The following is a 19,302-nucleotide window of genomic DNA, read 5'->3' as shown; positions in this document are numbered from 1 at the left end:
TAGCAGCAATCCAAAGTGGGATACAACAGAACTACTTCAGCCCATAGATTACCTAGGTAGTCTGATAAATGGATGGTGTGGAGAGTGGTGGGATTGATTATAACATAGAACAGTACAGCACAGTACAGGCCTGTTGGCCCACCATGTTGTGCCAACCTATTATCCTACTGAGATCAATCTACTCTGCATGCTCTACTTTTTACTGTCCTCCATGTGCTTATCCAAGAGTCGTTTAAAAGTTTCTAAAGTATCTGACTCCACTACCACTGCCAGCAGCGCATTCCACACGCCCACCACTCTCTGTGTGAAGAACTTAACTCTGACATCTCCCCTATATATTCCACCGATCACCTTAAAATTATACCCCCTCATCATAGTCATTTTCTGCCCTGGGAAAAAGTCTCTATCTACTCTATCTATGCCCCTCATCATCTTGTTAGCCTCAATCCAGTCACCTCTTATCCTTCTTCGCTCCAATGAAAAAAGCCCTAGATCCCTAGAGGCCAAGGTGGAAACCTACATTTGAAGGAAAGACCGTGGTAGGAGGAGTGTCATTTCAGCATTTCACATCTTTCATAAACAAAGAACAGGATGTTACCAAAGTCTAAGTTAAACAGAAAGTATGCTCTAAACTGATAAAGTGAAGACATAGAAAGACTGAGTGCACTTATTAAAACAACTTATGCTTCTGTCACGTAATTACTATCATAAAACCTCCCCATGCACTTCACAAGACCATTATAAAATAAAATATGGCACCGAGCCACTTAAGAGAATATTAGATCAGACAATCAAATAATGCAGCAATTAAAATTGGAGATTCTCAATGAGTCAGAATTCAATGATCAAAGATACCTTGAGAGTGTGGAGCTTGAAAAAAATACAGAGATAGGGCAGAGTGAGACAATGGAAAGATAAGAATTGTATCAGCAAGCGATTGCTTGACCAGGAGCCAGTGTAAGTTGGTTATCACATCTTGGTAATAGGTTGTTGGGACTTGTTTTAAGTCAAGACACAGATAGCAGTGTATTAGTTGACCTGAAGTAGACAAAGGCTAGAAGATGAGAGACCAGCCAGGACTGCATTAGAATAGTCAAATCTAGAGTTAAGAAAAGTATGAATGAGAGTTTCAGCATCAGTAAACTGACACAGGACAGTGTCAAACAATGTTATAGAAAGAGAAATAGGCAGTCTCAGTATTGATGTGAATATGTAATTGAAAGTTGATCTTGGGGTCAAGTTTGACACCAAAAGTGTGAACAGATTGATTTAGCCTGAGATTGTGGTGAAGGAGAGGGAATGAGTGGGGAATCAAAAATAATGATTTCAGTCTTCCCAACATTTAAACTGCAGAGAATTCTGCATATCCCGTACTGAAGTATTAGATAAGCAGTCTGATAATTTAGCAACAGGAGAAGAGCTGGAAGAGGTGTTGGCAGCGTGGAGCTGAGTGTCATCACTTACACGTGAAAGCTAACAATGTGCTTTCAGATGATGTTACAAACAGGCAGCATGTAATGAAAAATAGAAGTGAGCCACAGGCACTGGAGGAAAAGAGGGAATGGTGCAGTAGCAGTAAGATAAGTCATTTCCAATTATCTATTGGTTTCAATAAGATTGATAAGAATGTAACCAAGTGAAGTAATTCCACCTAAATATCAGTGGAGAGCTGTTTTAGGAGGGCGATGTAGTCATTGGGTGATGTAGTCACTGGATCAAGAAGAATGGTTTACCTTTGTCATAGACATATGAAAAGTAACTTAAAACTTTAATTAGAACTGTTTCAGTACTGTGGCAGAGACTGAAACCTAACAGGAAGAATTCAAACTTGGAATTTCAGGAAAGTTTGGTTTGTCAGGGTAATAGTTTTAAGGGTTGAGCTTCTTTTGAGGAGAGGGTTGTTAAGGATAGATTTTGAATGTGTGAGGAGTAGTGCCCGAAGGGAGGAAACTGTTAATAATGTTGTCTAATATACGGATTAAGAGGGAAATTGGGAGATCCACAGTTTAATGGGAAATATGATGATGGGCGCAGAAATAGATATAGTGGACATGATGAGCTTGGACAAGGAATTGAGGGGAAGACAGGAGAGAAACTAGAGAAAGATCAGGGCTAGCACAGGAGGCGAAATTAAATAATGTTTGGCTTGGTGGACTCAATGAAGGGCAACGGGTAGAGCTGATAAGTTGGTCTCAATCTTAGTGACGAAAAAGAACACAAGTTCCTGGCATTATCGTTGGGAGTGAAAATGGAGGAAAGACAACCTGGTGTCATGTGATTTCTGACCTTGCCCACCACATTCCAACACTGGCACTTCCAGATCAACTCAGGTAAGTAAACAGAACAATTAAAGATAGCAAGATCGGCAGATTCGGAATCAGAGTCAATACAGTGTGGAGCTGGAGGAGCACAGCAGGTCAGGCAGCATCAGAGAAGCAGGCAAGGTGACGTTTCGGGTTTACACCGTTCATTGGGACAAATCTCTTTAATCAATGTCACTGAGGCTTAACAACTTATCCCAGCACAATTAGAAATGTTTGGAAATGCACTCAGTTTCCTGAGGGCTAGTTATCTCCAGACTGAAATTCATTCCCTACACCAGTCCACCCGACTTTCATTGAGGAGATAGTTTGTTTCGTAGAATGGTTTCAGATGCAACAATAGTTTTTTTGCATTGTTTTTCAAAATATATACTTATTATTATTACAGAAGTTAAATTCATTACTTACATTTCTGTTTTATGACAAATATTCTGTGCTGCATACAGCACTAAAGGTTTTCCACAGGTTCCAGCTTCCTGGTGATAAATAAGGCTTCTGGCAGACGCCCCATGCCTTAGTGCATCGCTCAGCTCATACTGGGAACATTCCAAGGTCTAGCCCTGTAACACCTGATTCTGGACAGGTCTTTTTACTGGAAGGCCAGCATGTTTCAGGCAGTCCAAAGAGCATCTTGCACTGCATCGATAATTCTTCTAGGCACTGAATTCAGCCCAGCAAGGGAACAAGCTGAGCCTAAACCTGGCCTCACTTCATTCCAACATGATCACACTGAGGTAAGATTAGGTCAAAGCAGGACTTTAATCAACCAGACTGGGAGCCTCCTACTTTTGTTTTAGTCCCTCTCAGCTCTCATCTGTTCTTGAAAATACATTCACCCTTTTTAGGCAAAGTTCTATTTGCAGCCTTACAGGACCTCTGCCAAATGGGGACTCTTTGCACTGGCAGCCTGTTCAAATGGGAATGGTCCTACTTTGAGCACATCCTTTTTCTCTCCCCATCTTTTAATATGTATATTGTCCAGACCCCAGATAATAATCTGAAAAATGATTGGACTTGCCAAAGGGCAAACTAGCTACCATCTGGCCAATATTGCAGAGTCCAACTATTTCTGATGCATCAGTCACCAAATCTGAATGACACAGTAGCACAACAGAACACAGACATTGAGCAGAACCCACCGGTCTCTTGGCTTGTATCACTCTTCGACAACAATTTGTATTTATCCAGCACCTTAGTCAAATTAAAACAACCAAGGTGCTTCCCAGGAGTGTTATTATGGGAAATATGATGCAGATATGACAAGGGTCATCTTGTTTACCCACTGAACTGCTATCAAAGGAATCCAACTGACTGTCAATGATACAAAGTGGCAGAAGCACTTCTACACTGAAAAGAAAGCCAACTACTGTGGGGCCCTGACCTGAAAATGGAGGGTTGGATTTTACACACACTCTGCAGATAGACGATGCTTGTCTAATCCCGCAGGCGGCTTGTCCTCGGTTTTACTAATCCAACCCTGCCCCAAAGTGCTGGGAGTGGCACTGGGTGAGCCATCTGCAAATGTGCAACTTGAGGCCCTTAAGTGGGCAATTAATTCTCATTTAAGGACTTTATCTTGCTGCCACCTGCTCATCTTCCATCTCCCTGTTTCCCACTCCTCTCCTGGGCCTGGCAGTTTAGCATCCACGGAGGTCCCCAAACATTTACATAAGTTCTGATCTAGTGTCACACACTTCTGTCCCAAATAGAGGACAGCAGCGGGCCCTGAGGCAGCGCTTCATGTTTCTCAGGTGTGAAAACCAAGCTTTTGACCTTTCACGGCCAATTATTCTTTGAAAGGACTGTGGGGCAGCATGGGGTCCCCTTGACAGGTTGTACCCCCACCAACTTTACTACCCAGCGAAGAGGGAGTCGAGGGAATTCTGTGCTTTGTACACTTCAGCCGAAGTACAGAAAATGTTCAGTTGGTCTTACAGAATTTGTAAAGAGGGAGTGTTAATATTTCAGCCAATGACATTGCATCAGAAGTGATATTTATAGTAGTAATAATTTACCTCACAATCCAGGGAATTGGCAACTGTAAGTGGCTCCTGTGTGCAGCCAGCCAGACGAGGGGTAGCAAACTTAAATTACCATGAGTAACAGGGTCTACTAGTTTGTTGTAAGCATATAGGAGGCAGTACACCAATCACAGGTTCATATCTACTAGAATTAGACCACAGAATTGAGTATTAAAACAGCTTGTATATTTTTCTCTGTGGCAAAGAAGAGCCATATGCATGACTTTTATGGCAATGATACTTTACTGTGAATGCTGTAATTGCCTCAAGCATTTTGTAATGGGTCTTTTTACATATAAGGAATGCATATGCTCCTTGAGGTGTTATGCTTGGATCATGAACTCTACACAATTGGTGAGAATAGGACATTGGAGTTCACAGCTTGGGTCAGTATTATACTTGGATTAGAAATGCGCTTACTTGAATTGGAATGTACTGGTAAATTCATCATTCTGAGAGACTTTCATCTTACTTACATGCCCCCAGGTAACCTGGGAAGTGATCATCAGTGTCACCAGCCAAGAGGATTTCCATGGAAGTGTGTATCTGTGGCTAATCTCTGGTGACAATGTTGGCCTAATTGTGCTGAATATTCTCTACTGTCTAATGAAGACGTTGACAAATCCTTTTGAAGACAGTTCTATCCATGATTATATAAATATTAGGTGATTTAATCTGGGTGTTGTCACATGGATTTGATGGGATTGATACTTATAAATGATTTCCTTTGTTAAGGAACCAAAGATGAGGAGCAAACAATTTACCACAGCAATTAGGAACTGCGTTTTCACTTAAATGGTAGAAGAAACCTGGAGATAGTAAAAACTGCCGATGCTGGAGTCAGAGGTAACACAGTGTGGAGCTGGAGGAACACAGCAGGCCGGGCAGCATCAGAGGAGCAGGAAAGCTGACATTTTGGGTTGGGACCCTTCTTCAGAGACTTGGGGTTTGCCTCACCTCACAGCCACTACCTGGACTTTGCCATGTTACATGCTCTCACAAGTCCCAGCATGTAATTGGATGACATTTAACCCTGATAAGTGTGAAGTGAACGAATGTCAGGACATTGGGTAGCTTAGAGGAGCAGAGGGATCTTGTGGGTAACTCTTCACAGATCCCTGAAGTTGGCAGCGCACATGAATAGGAAAGCTAGGAATGCATACGAGACACTTGTTCAAGAAGCAAACAATTTATATACAGTCAACCAATGCGGCATTTTATAAATTCCTACTTTAGAAACAAAACCAGTCTGACTCCAAACCAAAACAAGGGCTCACACCTAACATGCAATGTCTGACCTAAAAGGCCACCTGTTCGCTCCACTGATAAAGCATTGGGTTCTCTCAGGACAGTGACTTGAAAAGAACTCAGGGATTTACACATACATATTAATCAATTAAAATCTTCTGATTAAAGATTTAGCAGCATCTTAGGTTTGTTTAACACATCCTCATCAGTGGTGTGACCCTTTGACCTTTTACTCATAAATTCTGTGTCTGACACTTCCTCTCTCACTAACACCTGAAGAAAGACTAAGAGTCTGAAAGCTCGTGTTTTCAAATAAACCTGTTGGATTACAACAATTATAACAGACTATAATTAGTGTGCAAAATGATCAGAGGTATAGATAGAGTGGCAGCCAGTAACATTTTCCTAGGGTGGAGGTAACTATTACGAGGGGGCATAGTTTTAAAGTGAGTGGTGGTAGATATATGGGGAGACGTCAGAGGTAGGTGCTTTACTCAGAGAGTGGTAGGGGTGTGGAATGCATTGCTGGAGAGGGTAGTGGAGTCAGCCTCATTAGAGGCATTTAAGCGGCTATTAGATAGGCAAATGGATGATAGTATAAGGTAGGGGTGGAGGTTAGATAGACCTTTGGTTTAGGGTAAAAGTTTGGCACATCAGCGTGGGCTGTAGGGCCTATACTGTGCTGTACTGTTCTATGTTCTATAACCTGGTGTCGTGGATTTCTGACCTTATCTGATATGAATCTATTTAGTATTTGCCACTAAAATACAGGGTATAACTGCAGTGCTAAAATCTCCAAGCTGACCATTGTGTCTCCCACTAATTGAGGCAGAGATTGAGATAGGTTGCACACCTGTTTGCATTGGATCATTCGTGTTTGTAGAAACTTCTTGTGCACAAAATGATTGTCACATTTGCCAATATGACATTAATCCCTATGCTCCAAAGTAGACCTTGGAAACTTTTTTGACAGATTTGTCACAAGGTTCGGTGCAGGGTCCAGAGATAATGGGAACTGCAGATGCTGGAGATTCCAAGATAATAAAATGTGAGGCTGGATGAACACAGCAGGCCAAGCAGCATCTCAGGAGCACAAAAGCTGACGTTTCGGGCCTAGACCCTTCATCAGAGAGGGGGATGGGGGGAGGGAACTGGAATAAATAGGGAGAGAGGGGGAGGCGGACCGAAGATGGAGAGTAAAGAAGATAGGTGGAGAGAGTGAAGGTGGGGAGGTAGGGAGGGGATAGGTCAGTCCAGGGAAGACGGACAGGTCAAGGAGGTGGGATGAGGTTAGTAGGTAGCGGGGGGTGCGGCTTGGGGTGGGAGGAAGGGATGGGTGAGAGGAAGAACCGGTTAGGGAGGCAGAGACAGGTTGGACTGGTTTTGGGATGCAGTGGCTGGGGGGGAAGAGCTGGGCTGGTTGTGTGGTGCAGTGGGGGGAGGGGATGAACTGGGCACCCGCATGGGCCCCAGCTATGCCTGCCTCTTTGTAGGTTACGTGGAACAGTCCCTCTTCCGCACCTACACAGGCCCCAAACCCCACCTCTTCCTCCGGTACATTGATGACTGTATCGGCGCCGCCTCTTGCTCCCCAGAGGAGCTCGAACAGTTCATCCACTTCACCAACACCTTCCACCCCAACCTTCAGTTCACCTGGGCCATCTCCAGCACATCCCTCACCTTCCTGGACCTCTCAGTCTCCATCTCAGGCAACCAGCTTGTAACTGATGTCCATTTCAAGCCCACCGACTCCCACAGCTACCTAGAATACACCTCCTCCCACCCACCCTCCTGCAAAAATTCCATCCCCTATTCCCAATTCCTCCGCCTCCGCCGCATCTGCTCCCACGATAAGACATTCCACTCCCGCACATCCCAGATGTCCAAGTTCTTTAAGGACCGCAACTTTCACCCCACGGTGATCGAGAACGCCCTTGACCGCGTCTCCCGCATTTCCCGCGACACATCCCTCACACCCCGCCCCCGCCACAACCGCCCAAAGAGGATCCCCCTCGTTCTCACACACCACCCTACCAACCTCCGGATACAACGCATTATCCTCCGACACTTCCGCCATTTACAATCCGACCCCACCACCCAAGACATTTTTCCATCCCCTCCCCTGTCTGCTTTCCGGAGAGACCACTCTCTCCGTGACTCCCTTGTTCACTCCACACTGCCCTCCAACCCCACCACACCCGGCACCTTCCCCTGCAACCGCAGGAAATGCTACACTTGTCCCCACACCTCCTCCCTCACCCCCATCCCAGGCCCCAAGATGACATTCCACATCAAGCAGAGGTTCACCTGCACATCTGCCAATGTGGTATACTGCATCCACTGTACCCGGTGCGGCTTCCTCTACATTGGGGAAACCAAGCGGAGGCTTGGGGACCGCTTTGCAGAACACCTCCGCTCAGTTCGCAACAAACAACTGCACCTCCCAGTCGCAAACCATTTCCACTCCCCCTCCCATTCTCTTGATGACATGTCCATCATGGGCCTCCTGCACTGCCACAATGATGCCACCCGAAGGTTGCAGGAACAGCAACTCATATTCCGCCTGGGAACCCTGCAGCCATATGGTATCAATGTGGACTTCACCAGTTTCAAAATCTCCCCTTCCCCTACTGCATCCCTAAACCAGCCCAGTTCACCCCCTCCCCCCACTGCACCACACAACCAGCCCAGCTCTTCCCCCCCAGCCACTGCATCCCAAAACCAGTCCAACCTGTCTCTGCCTCCCTAACCGGTTCTTCCTCTCACCCATCCCTTCCTCCCACCCCAAGCCGCACCCCCCGCTACCTACTAACCTCATCCCACCTCCTTGACCTGTCCGTCTTCCCTGGACTGACCTATCCCCTCCCTACCTCCCCACCTACACTCTCTCCACCTATCTTCTTTTCTCTCCATCTTCGGTCCGCCTCCCCCTCTCTCCCTATTTATTCCAGTTCCCTCCCCCCATCCCCCTCTCTGATGAAGGGTCTAGGCCCGAAACGTCAGCTTTTGTGCTCCTGAGATGCTGCTTGGCCTGCTGTGTTCATCCAGCCTCACATTTTATTATCTCGGTGCAGGGTCCACTGCTTTTCGTCATTTATATAAATTATTTGGATGTGAACATAGGAGGTATGGTTAGAAAGTTTGCAGATGACAGCAAAACTGGAGGTGTAGTGGACAGCGAAGAAGGTTACCTCAGAGTACAATGGGATCTTTATCAGATGGGCCAATGGGCCGAGGAGGTTAATCTAGATAAATGAGAGATCAGTTCAGTTAACACTTTGTGGTAAGGTCATTGGAAGAGTTGCTGAACAAAGAGACTTTGGATGCAGGTTTGTGGTTCCTTGAAAGTGGAGTTGCAGTTAAACAGGATACTGAACAAGACATTTGGTACCAAGATTACAAGGCGTAGTGATGGATGAACGCAGCAGGCCAAGCAGCATCTTAGGAGCAGGAAAGCTGATGTTTCGGGCCTTGATGAAGGGTCTAGGACCAAAACGTCAGCTTTCCTGCTCCTAAGATGCTGCTTGGCTTGCTGCGTTCAACCAGCTCTATACCTTGCTTTCTCAGATTCTCCAGCATCTGCAGTTCCTATTATCTCTAAGACATTTTGTACCCTTGCCTTTATTGGTCTGAGTGTAGGATATGGGAGGTCATGTTTGTGGCTGTATAGGACATTGGCTAGGCTACTGTTGGGATACTGTATTCAATTCTGGCCTCCCTGTTAAAGGAAGGATGTTGCAAAACTTGAAAGGGTTCAGACTTGCAAGGATGTTTCCAGGGTTGGAGGGTTTGAGCCATAGGGAGAGGCTGAATTGGCTGGGGCTGTTTTCCCTGGATCTTCGGAGACTGAGGGGTGACCTTATAGAGGTTCATAAAATGCTGAGGGGCGTGGATAGGGTGAATAGCCAACGCCTTTTCCCCAGGGAGCGGAAGTCCAAAACTAGAAGAAACAGGTTTAAGGTGAGAGGGGCAAAATATAAAAGGGGCCTAAGGAGCAACTGTTTCATGCAGAGGGTGGTGCATTACTGGATTGAGCTGCCAAAGGAAGTGGTGGGGGCTGATACAATTACAACATTTAAAAGGCATCTAGATGGGTATTTGAGTAGGAAGGGGTTAGAGGGATATGCTGGCAAAGGGCCTAGGTTAATTTGGGATATCTAGGCATCATGGACAAGTTGGACCAAAGCGTCTGTTTCCATGCAGTAGAGTTCTATGACTATATGTGATAAGATCTTATGTAACTGCTAATGCATTCTTGTTTGTGATCAGAAACATTTTAGAAAAGCAAAATGCAAAAAATATTCAAAGTTGTATCATTAGTTTCAGTGTATCTGAGCTAACTCGGAAGCAAGGGTGTGAGTCTCCCAGATGGCTACCACACAACTTCACATAACCTTGAGGACAGACAAAATATTTGGAGCTTTTATTGCACCAACACAAGAGCTGATCAAAGAAAAGGTATCAAAATGTTGAGTCTACACTGATTACAGGCTTAATACAGGCTTAAAATAGTTTTAAAAATAATTGCAAAGAAATATTTTCAGAAGATAAAATGGAAACATTGCATTTTTCCAATGATTATGAAATACGTTCTTCAGACTCAGTGTAGAAAGTCAGAAGTTGTACATTAGGTATATGTTTATAATCCAGACGCCGCAACAAAATTGCAGTGTTTTAAAAAAGAAGATCAAAGTATTACTTTCTTTCCCTTTGCACTTTCTCCTTCATTTTTACTTTATATTCTTCTCTCTTTTCTCTCTAACACTGAACTGGTAGGCATTATTTTATTTTAAAGAAATAAATTTTTTGGTGATTCAGTAGTAAATAGGACAGTTTATATTGATTGTTAACAGAGTTCCTGCATTTCAGAAGATTGCTTTATGAAAATATTTTGTGTTACATCACATGCTTGTATAAATTCTTCTGCCAAAAATTGAAGCACTTTCATTAAATTAAATTTCACAACTTTCTTTACGTTATCACATGACTCCATTTTCCAAAAGGATTTGAGGAAATTGTGTAGATTTTGTGTTTAATGCACCTCTTTAGATTAACAAAGTATTTTAATGACTGTTTATTTTAAATGACCATAATCTTGTTAATTTTGGAGGGTTTATGGGATTAGAACAAGATGCTACCTGTTACCAAAAACAAAATCCTGTAAAAAGCTAATGTGCACAAACACACACACAGACAAATAGCAGCTATGCTGTCTTCCCAATACAGAAAACATCACATTCTAACCAATGCAGGGAAGGATTCATCAACATGCAATGCTCTGCTATTAAAATTACCTTATTACTTAACCTCTTGTGACTCATTACTCCCTAGTCCTCTAAAATTTTTGCATGAGCTTTGTGCATCCATCATATTTGAACAATGATTATTTTTACAGGTGATGGGATGGAAAGCCACACAATCAAATTTGTCAGTGATACAAAGTTAAGTAGTATCATTAGTAACATCAATAGAAGAAATTCAAAGATTGAGAAATAAGACTTCTGGAGCAGATGGAAGTATTGTTGAAATTCTGAAAAACAGCAGAGATAGACTGTTGGCATGGTGGCACAAATTCCATATTCCTCATCTCGGAAGAAAGAGCATATATTGGGGGATCTCAGGGATGTTGTGATCATGATTATGGTTAGGCTGGAAGACAGGTCCTACTGCAGCAATTACAGAGGAATCTCCCTGCTGTCTGCCACAAGAAGATAACTGCAAGTTCCTCTTTAACTGCCTCCTCCCACAGGGTCACAGTGTGGTTTTCACCCACCTAAAAGCCCACACATGTGATTTTCACTGAGTGACAGATTAAAGAAACAGCACCAACTGCTGTACACGACAATTGTGAATTCTCACATTTTTGAACCGTCAGCTGTGAAGTTTGATAAAGTAGCTTCCTCAAATTGAACTGTCCTCAGAAATATATCACCACCCTCCGCCTACTCCATTTTGATGTGCAAGCTGTGATCTTTATTAACAGAGCTACCACAGACCCTATCTCAGTAAAAACTAGGCTCGAATAAGGCTGTGTCACTGTTCCATTCTCCACTTTCCTCCCAGCTACACTTCAGCTCACTTCCAGCTGATTACTCATATGCAATACTAGAAATATTGCATAATCTAACGATTTGTGAATCAGATGGATTGATTAGTACTGCAGTGACGGTAGAGAATTGCCACACTTGTATTAGTGATGACTGTGTGACAGATAATTTGGAACCAGAGTTTAATTGTCTTACAAACAGTAAAGGGACAGCTTTAAAAATTCTGGTGTAAAGCAAGAAAAGGCTACAAAATAACTTGGATTCTCTAATTGTTCTAGAAAGAGCCACAGTGTCAAATCTGCTGAGGTGATTTATCCATAGTTTGTGTTAACATCTGGTATTTGATCTACATTGCTGCAGGTGTTTGTCTGACCTTTCACAAAGGTGCTATATCAAGATGATTCAGTCATGTGATCAAGATCCAATTACAGCGTAATGTGCACAGTTTTTTGAAATCTGTATATACATATACACACACATATATATATACATGACACAGACCTTCAACCCCCACTCTAGGTTCAGTTGAAAAATAACAGTCTGACTTGGCAAGCATGACCTGTGTTTTTGTATTATCTATGTAAATGCATGAGATGTATAAAATGAGGAGGGGCATAGGTAGGGAAGACAGGAGGAAACATTTCCCGTCGATGGAGGAATCAACAACAGGGGCATAGATTTAGGGAAAAGGGCAGAAGGTCTAAAGATGTAAGTAAAAACTTTTCACCCTGAGTGTTGTGGGAATGTGAAACTCACTGTCTATAAGGATGGTAAAGGCGGAAGCCCTCATAACATTTAAGAAGTATTTTAATGTGCACTTGTGACTCCAAGGCATACCAGGCTATAAGGCTAGTGCTGGAAAATGGGATTAGAATAGTTGGGTGGTTGATGTTGACCTTTGTGGACGCAATGGGCTGAAGGGACTTTATTTGTGCTATAGATCTCTATGATTATAAGATAAAAAGTCTTATTTTGTTCCGTCCTTCTTCTATTCGTGCTCTTGCTATGTATTCATGATGTAACCTTTCTCACAGTGAGTGATTAGTCTTTAGCAAAGGATTTGTCTTTATTCCATTATGGCCCAGCTTAATAAATTCCAAACTTTGCATGATGCTGGGCTTTTCGTCTGTGGCCTTTGACTCCAGACATTCTTCTTTGGCCATCTCTCCTCCCCCTGTTAAACAATCCTTGTGATCTGCCTCCACTTGGACCCCTCATTCTACTCTTTAACTCTTTTGTGATCCTCTATTGAGAAATGCCAATGCGATACTGGCCAATTCAGGGTGGCACGGTGGCTCAGTGGTTAGCACTGCTGCCTCACAGCACCAGGGACCTAGGTTCAATTCCTGCCTTGGCTGACTGTCAGTGTGGAGTTTGCACCTTCTCCCTGTGTTTGCATGGATTTCTGATGGTGCTCTGGTTTCCTCCCACAGACCAAAGATGTGCAGGTTAGGTGGATTGACTCTACTAAATTGCCCGTAGTGTCCAGGAAACTATGGATTAGGTGGGTAACAGGGAAAAGGGGTAGGGGGATGGGTCTAGGTGGGATGATCTTCAGAGGATCAGGGTGGAATGGTTGGGCCAAAAGGCCTGTTTCCACACTGTGGGGATTCTATAATGAAAGCTTCTATGAAATTCTCCTGATATGATCTTCCTTCCGCAATTTCCATTTCAGAATCCCCAGTTGCTGCTTCTGCCAAATTCTCAAAATCGATAAATAAAACCCATTGATAGATTTCTTGTTTCATTTTATGCTTGCCCACTGAATTGATTTCTTCCTACCTTACTGAAATTTTGTCCCTTTGTCCAGTTTCTTCCCATATACGGTGATGACTCTTCTGTTGCCCTTAGTAACTTTAGGAGTTTCTAATTTCCCAATGCTAAGCATTTTGTGTTTCATCATCACTCTACAGCAGATTATATAAAACTACAGATGCAAGCATCCTGTCTCCAGTGTCCCTGTTTCAAGTTTACAATGGAATTGGTGTTTTGAGTTAATCCTATGTTGTGAGCTCACGCTAATGTCTCCATGGGTCAGTGTATTGTATGGTATTAGTAGATCAGGAAGATCGCCAGTTCCATCACAGGTCGATGCAAGTTAATTGCCAGCTAATCTCTGTCAACCAGATCATGCTTTAGCACCATATGCAAGGAAATAAATTTGCATGTGTCCTTTGCTCTCATTTCTATACCTGAAAATATATGCAATGCTCCATACCAACAATTTCATGAAAACAACAAAAAGTATAGTTGCTTCTTCCCTATGATTCCAACCAGAAAACATGTCTGTGCAATATGCCAATCATGTTCAGGAACCTAATTGCCCCACTACCTGTGACTCTGATACTCCACATCTGAAACTCCAAGTAAGTATATGTTGGCAAACTAGAAGGTTGTGAAAGACAGTGGATTATCTTCCCACTGATTACATCAACACTTTTAGGAGAGGAGATTTCACAGAGGTCTTCAAAATTAAGAAGCGTTTTGACAGAGAAAAGAGGAGAATCTTTTTCCAATGGCAGGGGGTTTCACTAACCAGAGGACAGATTTATGTGGTTGGCAAAAGAACCAGAGATGGGTGAGGATTTTTGTTTTAAGAAGTGAGTTTTCATAACCTGAAAAGGTGGCCAAAGCAGAGTCAATAATATTCATAGAATTAGTGGTGTTTACTGGCAGTACAGTTTCATGTCTTTTTTAAAATCACATAATTCTTCACTTACTTTGTTTTCTTCCTTTTGCTGTTTTCATGAAGTCATTGCAATAGAGCATTGTGTATATTGTCAGGTTTAGAATTACAAGCATATGGACGTACATGGAATAGTGTAGGTTAGATGGGCTTCAGAGTGGTATGGCAGGTCAGCACAACATCGAGGGCCGAAGGGCCTATACCGCGCTGTAATGTTCTATGTTCTATGTTCTAGTGCAAAGGGCGCAATTAACAACAAGACTGCATTTTGAATTGGACAGTGATCCCATTGAAAAATGGATGTGGTCTGATTTTGAGGCACCCTGGGCAGTACATGATGAGAAACACTACATTGCTGGTGGCGCATTTTGGTTGAATGTAGCAGATTGAATTTGAGAAACTAGTGTTTCATGGTCAATCAAAAGTACTGGCATCCTCAAGCATTCTGAGTAGAGGTGGAAGCCGGTGTTCAAAGGCGTAGAGTTCCTCCTCTACTCAGCACTGACACTGATGTTTAGAAAATTAAGGTTAAAAATCCTCCAACAGAAACAGCTGATTGAAATAGAAATCACAGACGGTGTTGAAGCTAGGAGCTCCCATTCCTTACAACCCCTGCACTTGTCCTTCATTCAAGAACTGAGGTAAATACTGACAAGGAACAGAATGATTAAGGGCTGCTGGAGCCTAAAGCTACATCCCAATTTAGTGCAATCTTTCTGATGAAAATGCTACTTTTGATTTTATTTGGCAAGTCTCACAAACTCATCAACTGACCAGCTGTTTCTTCTGACGGATTTGAGGCGAATGAGATGACAAAGTAGGCTGGATTTGACCTGTGGTCCTAATCTACGTGACACAATACAAGCCATAAACACACAGAAAAAAAAACAAGACCTGGGAAATTGAAGACACTTAAAATTTGCAAGATTTGCTTACCAAGTGAAAATTTCAGATCACCTCTCATAATTATCTTACAATCTTAAACTGCTATGTATGCACTGATGAGAAAAGATTTGACTAGATTAACATAGTCAAATATTATAGTCAATATAATATATTATATAGTTAATATAGTCAATAGCCAATATATTTATATAATTAATATATTAATTGCTGTACCAAACATAAAATTTCCATGTCCAAATTCTGATCTGTACTTCAGTTTTCTGAGTTAATGAGAAGAAATAACACTCAGGGACACAGCTTCACCAGCTATTTTGCTGAATGCACTCAGTGATGACAATGTGGAAGTAGCAAGGTTAGGCTTAGCTGTATTGGACTCCATAATCACCATCACACATGTGAAAATTGGTGATGCTTGAAAAATACAGGTGACATTTAAACTATTCTCCAGTATAACTCACTGTTAGATTATTACTTTTGTATTGATTTCACTTTAAGATCTCAACATACAAATAGGACATATCAACTTACGGCCAGGGCTTTCTGCAATATAGCGCTCAAGGCATAAGCTGTGCCTGGCGATTACTCTGTACTGTATGTTAATTTAGCTGTAAATAAACTTACTCAAGGTCTTCAAGTAAGTTGAAACCTGATGGAACAGAAACAAAGTTGCTGGAAAAGCTCAGCAGGTCTGGCAGCATCTGTGGAGGAGAAACATTTCCGTTCCAGTGACCCTTCCTCAGAGTTTAATTTAGATAAACGTGAGCTGTTGCATTTTGGCAAGGGCAAACCAGGGCAGAACTTAAATGTCAATGGTAGGGCCCTGTGGAGTATTGCTAAACAGAGGGACCTAGGGGTGCAGGTGCATAGCTCCTTGAAAGTGGCATTGCAGGTAGACAGGATAGTGAAGGAGACATTTGCGACATTTGCCTTCATTGGCCAGTGCATTGATTGTAGGAGCTAGGATGTCATATTGTGGCTGTATAGGACGTGGTTAGGTCACATATAATTTCTGCTACAGGAAAGATGTTGTTAAGCTAGAAAAGGTACAGAAATAAACTTACACGGATGTCGCTGGGACTGGAGGATCAGAGTTATAAGGAGAAGCTGGATAGGTTGGGACTTTTTTTCTAGGAATGTCAGGTTTATACAATCATGAGTGGCATGGATAAGGTTAATAGCCAAGGTCTTTTTACTAGGGTGTGGTGAGTCCCAAAATAGAGGCCATAGGTTTAAGGTGAGGGAGAAAAGATTTCTCCCAATTTTTTTCATGCAGAGGGTTGCGTTTCTATGGATCAAACTGGCAGAGGAACTGATAGAGGCACCTACAATTACAACATTTGAAAGACGTTTTATAAGGTACATTAATAGGGAAAGGTTTAGAGGGATGTGGACCAAATTCAGGCAAGTAGGACTATTCCAGTCTAGGAAACCTGGTCAACATGAACAAGTTGGACCGAAGCATCCATTTCCATGCCTTATGACTCTATAAGAACAGAGTTACCACAGTCACTATTGTCAAGGGAGGAGCAAGAAAATTTAGAAAGAAGAAATGCCATCACAATCATGGTTAAATAATAAGAACAATTTGTCTGAAAAAGCTTGCAGAAGTGCGAATGACTCAGAGATTGCCACATTTAAAGCAACATACTTTGAACTTGTCGTCCAAAATTAAATAAAAGGAGTAGCTTGATTGAGGCTTGCAGCATTTCATAACAATGACTACTTAATCTGTGGATTACACCAATGCCTGTTTTGCCCTGGATGTTAAGGGAACCTCCTAATCACAAATTTAAAGTGATAACGCTTAAACTAACTGCAGTCCATGGTATCAGTAAATTAGGAACATACTGCGTTTGCACAACAGTGAATCATAGTGGAGGTGGTAATAAAGTGGTGATGTCACTGGACTAATAAACAAGGCTAATGTTCTGCAGGCATGGGAGCTGCCAAAATTTGAATTCAACGTTAAAAGAACTGGAATAAAAAGTCAGTCTAATTGTAATCATTGGTGTAAACACCCATGTAGTTCATTAATACTTTCTAGGGAAGGAAATCTGCCATCATTGCCTGGTCTGGTATCCATGTGACTCGAGACTCACATGCTGTTGATTCATAACTACCCTATGGGCAATTGGGAATGGATAAATATCCTGGACTAGACATTGTCACCAACACACCATGAGAAATTATTTTTTGAAGAAAGTATTGGCCTGTTTGCAAGACTGTAGAAAAAGCCTACCATCTAACTCCTGGATTCAGATGCTTCATCAGTGACCTACCCTCCATCATAATGTCAGAAAGTGGCGATGTGCAATCATCGGTGAACAATGTTCAGCAATCCATGTCCAAATGCTGCTAGATCTGAACAATACCCCGGTATGAACTGACAAAGGGGCAAGTGACATTCGTATCAACCAAGGGTCAGCAATGACTGTTTCCAACAAGAGAGAATTTACAAATTTCCCCTCAACGTTAAATGGTATCACCTTCACTGAATCCCTTACTATCAATATCAGAGCAGATCAAAGGCTAGGAATACTGTGGCTGGTAACTCACCTCCTGATTCCCCAAAACCTGTCCACGACCTGCAAGTACATGTCCAAACTGTGGTGGAATACTCCCCACTTGCCTGGATGGGTGCAGCTTCAAACATTCTAGAAGCTTGACACCATCCAGGACAAAATAGCCTGCTTGTTTAGCGCCACATCCAAAGCATTCAGTGTCTCCACTACTGATGCTCAGTAGCATCACCATACCAGCAATTTGCCAAGGCTCCCTAGACAGCACCTTCCAAATCTATGACCATTTCTGTCTAGAAGAACAAGGACAGCAGACACTTGGGAGCACCACCAACTGCAAGTTCCCCTCCAAGCTGCTCACCACCCTGACTTGGAAATATATCACGTTTCCTTCAGGTCAAATCATGGATTTCCTTCCCCAAAGGCATTGTGGGTCTACCTACAGCACATGGACTGCAGCGGTTAAAAGAAGCAGCTCACCACCACCTTCTCAAGGACAATTAGAGATGGACAGTAAATGCTGACTCAGCCAGTGATGCCAATTTCTCATGAATGAATATAAAAAGAGTTGTACCAAACAAGAAACATTCAGTTTCTAATTCTATTATGTGCCATTTACTGTCTTGGCTTGAGGTGGCTTCAGCTGTCTGGGGGAAGGAGAGGGACAGCACTCACACTTCCTGCCTCACAATTGCTACCTTGCTGGAAAGTGAATATCTGGAAAAGACAAGTTTGGTCTTGGCTTTGATGTAGGCTGGCTATGAGAGATGTTTGAGTAATTTATCTAACTGGGAACAGGCAAAGATTACTGATAACTTCCTGCTCTGCATGGTTTGGATAACATAGCAAGTCATCAAAAAGCAATCTCAAAAGATGCCAGAAGGAAAAATCTTACAATCTCCATCTTTAGAGGTGGCTCTACTGATGTATGAGTAGATAACTGTTAGTAACATCCCTTCAGTATCTCAGCATGATTGCTCCGATCTTTACTATGTGGTCAACAACATATCATAACTTTATGTCTGATTTTGAGGTTATCTAATGTATAAAACATAGTGTAACCTGCCCCACTCCCAATTACCCATGCCCTGAAAATGCTGGTGACACAGAGCAGAAAATTGGTAAGTTTGTGAGTGTGGGCATTAGGACCCAGCAGACTTGAAAGAGTCTAAACGGTAAGAAACACAGAAATGCTCTGATTGGCGTGGGGCCAAGTTATAAAGCCAGTCTAGAAAGGTTAGGTTTTACTGCCCACATGGATGTACTGGCTGTCTGTGCATTGCCTTGAAATGTCATTCAGACATCTTGTTCACAAAAGTACATACTTTACAGCTGCTTTAACTGCACTGAATCAACTTTCTCTGTTTAAAAATGTCATGAATATTTGGAAATTAATGGTTATCCATTTTTGAAGAATGTGGTCAGGTCCGTCACATCATTGAAAAGTCACTGAGAATAGCTCTTCCTGCACAGAAATATTGAGCAGAATGTGTCACTGGTTATGGTCTGGTCTCTGTGGGAAGTGTGTTCCTCGCTTCAAGGGATTACCAGAAG

The sequence above is a fragment of the Stegostoma tigrinum genome, chromosome 1, assembly GCF_030684315.1.
Source record: "Stegostoma tigrinum isolate sSteTig4 chromosome 1, sSteTig4.hap1, whole genome shotgun sequence".
Taxonomy (NCBI): Eukaryota; Metazoa; Chordata; class Chondrichthyes; order Orectolobiformes; family Stegostomatidae; genus Stegostoma; species Stegostoma tigrinum.
The sequence above is the reverse complement of the archived record's forward strand: the minus strand, read 5'-3'. Positions refer to the sequence as shown.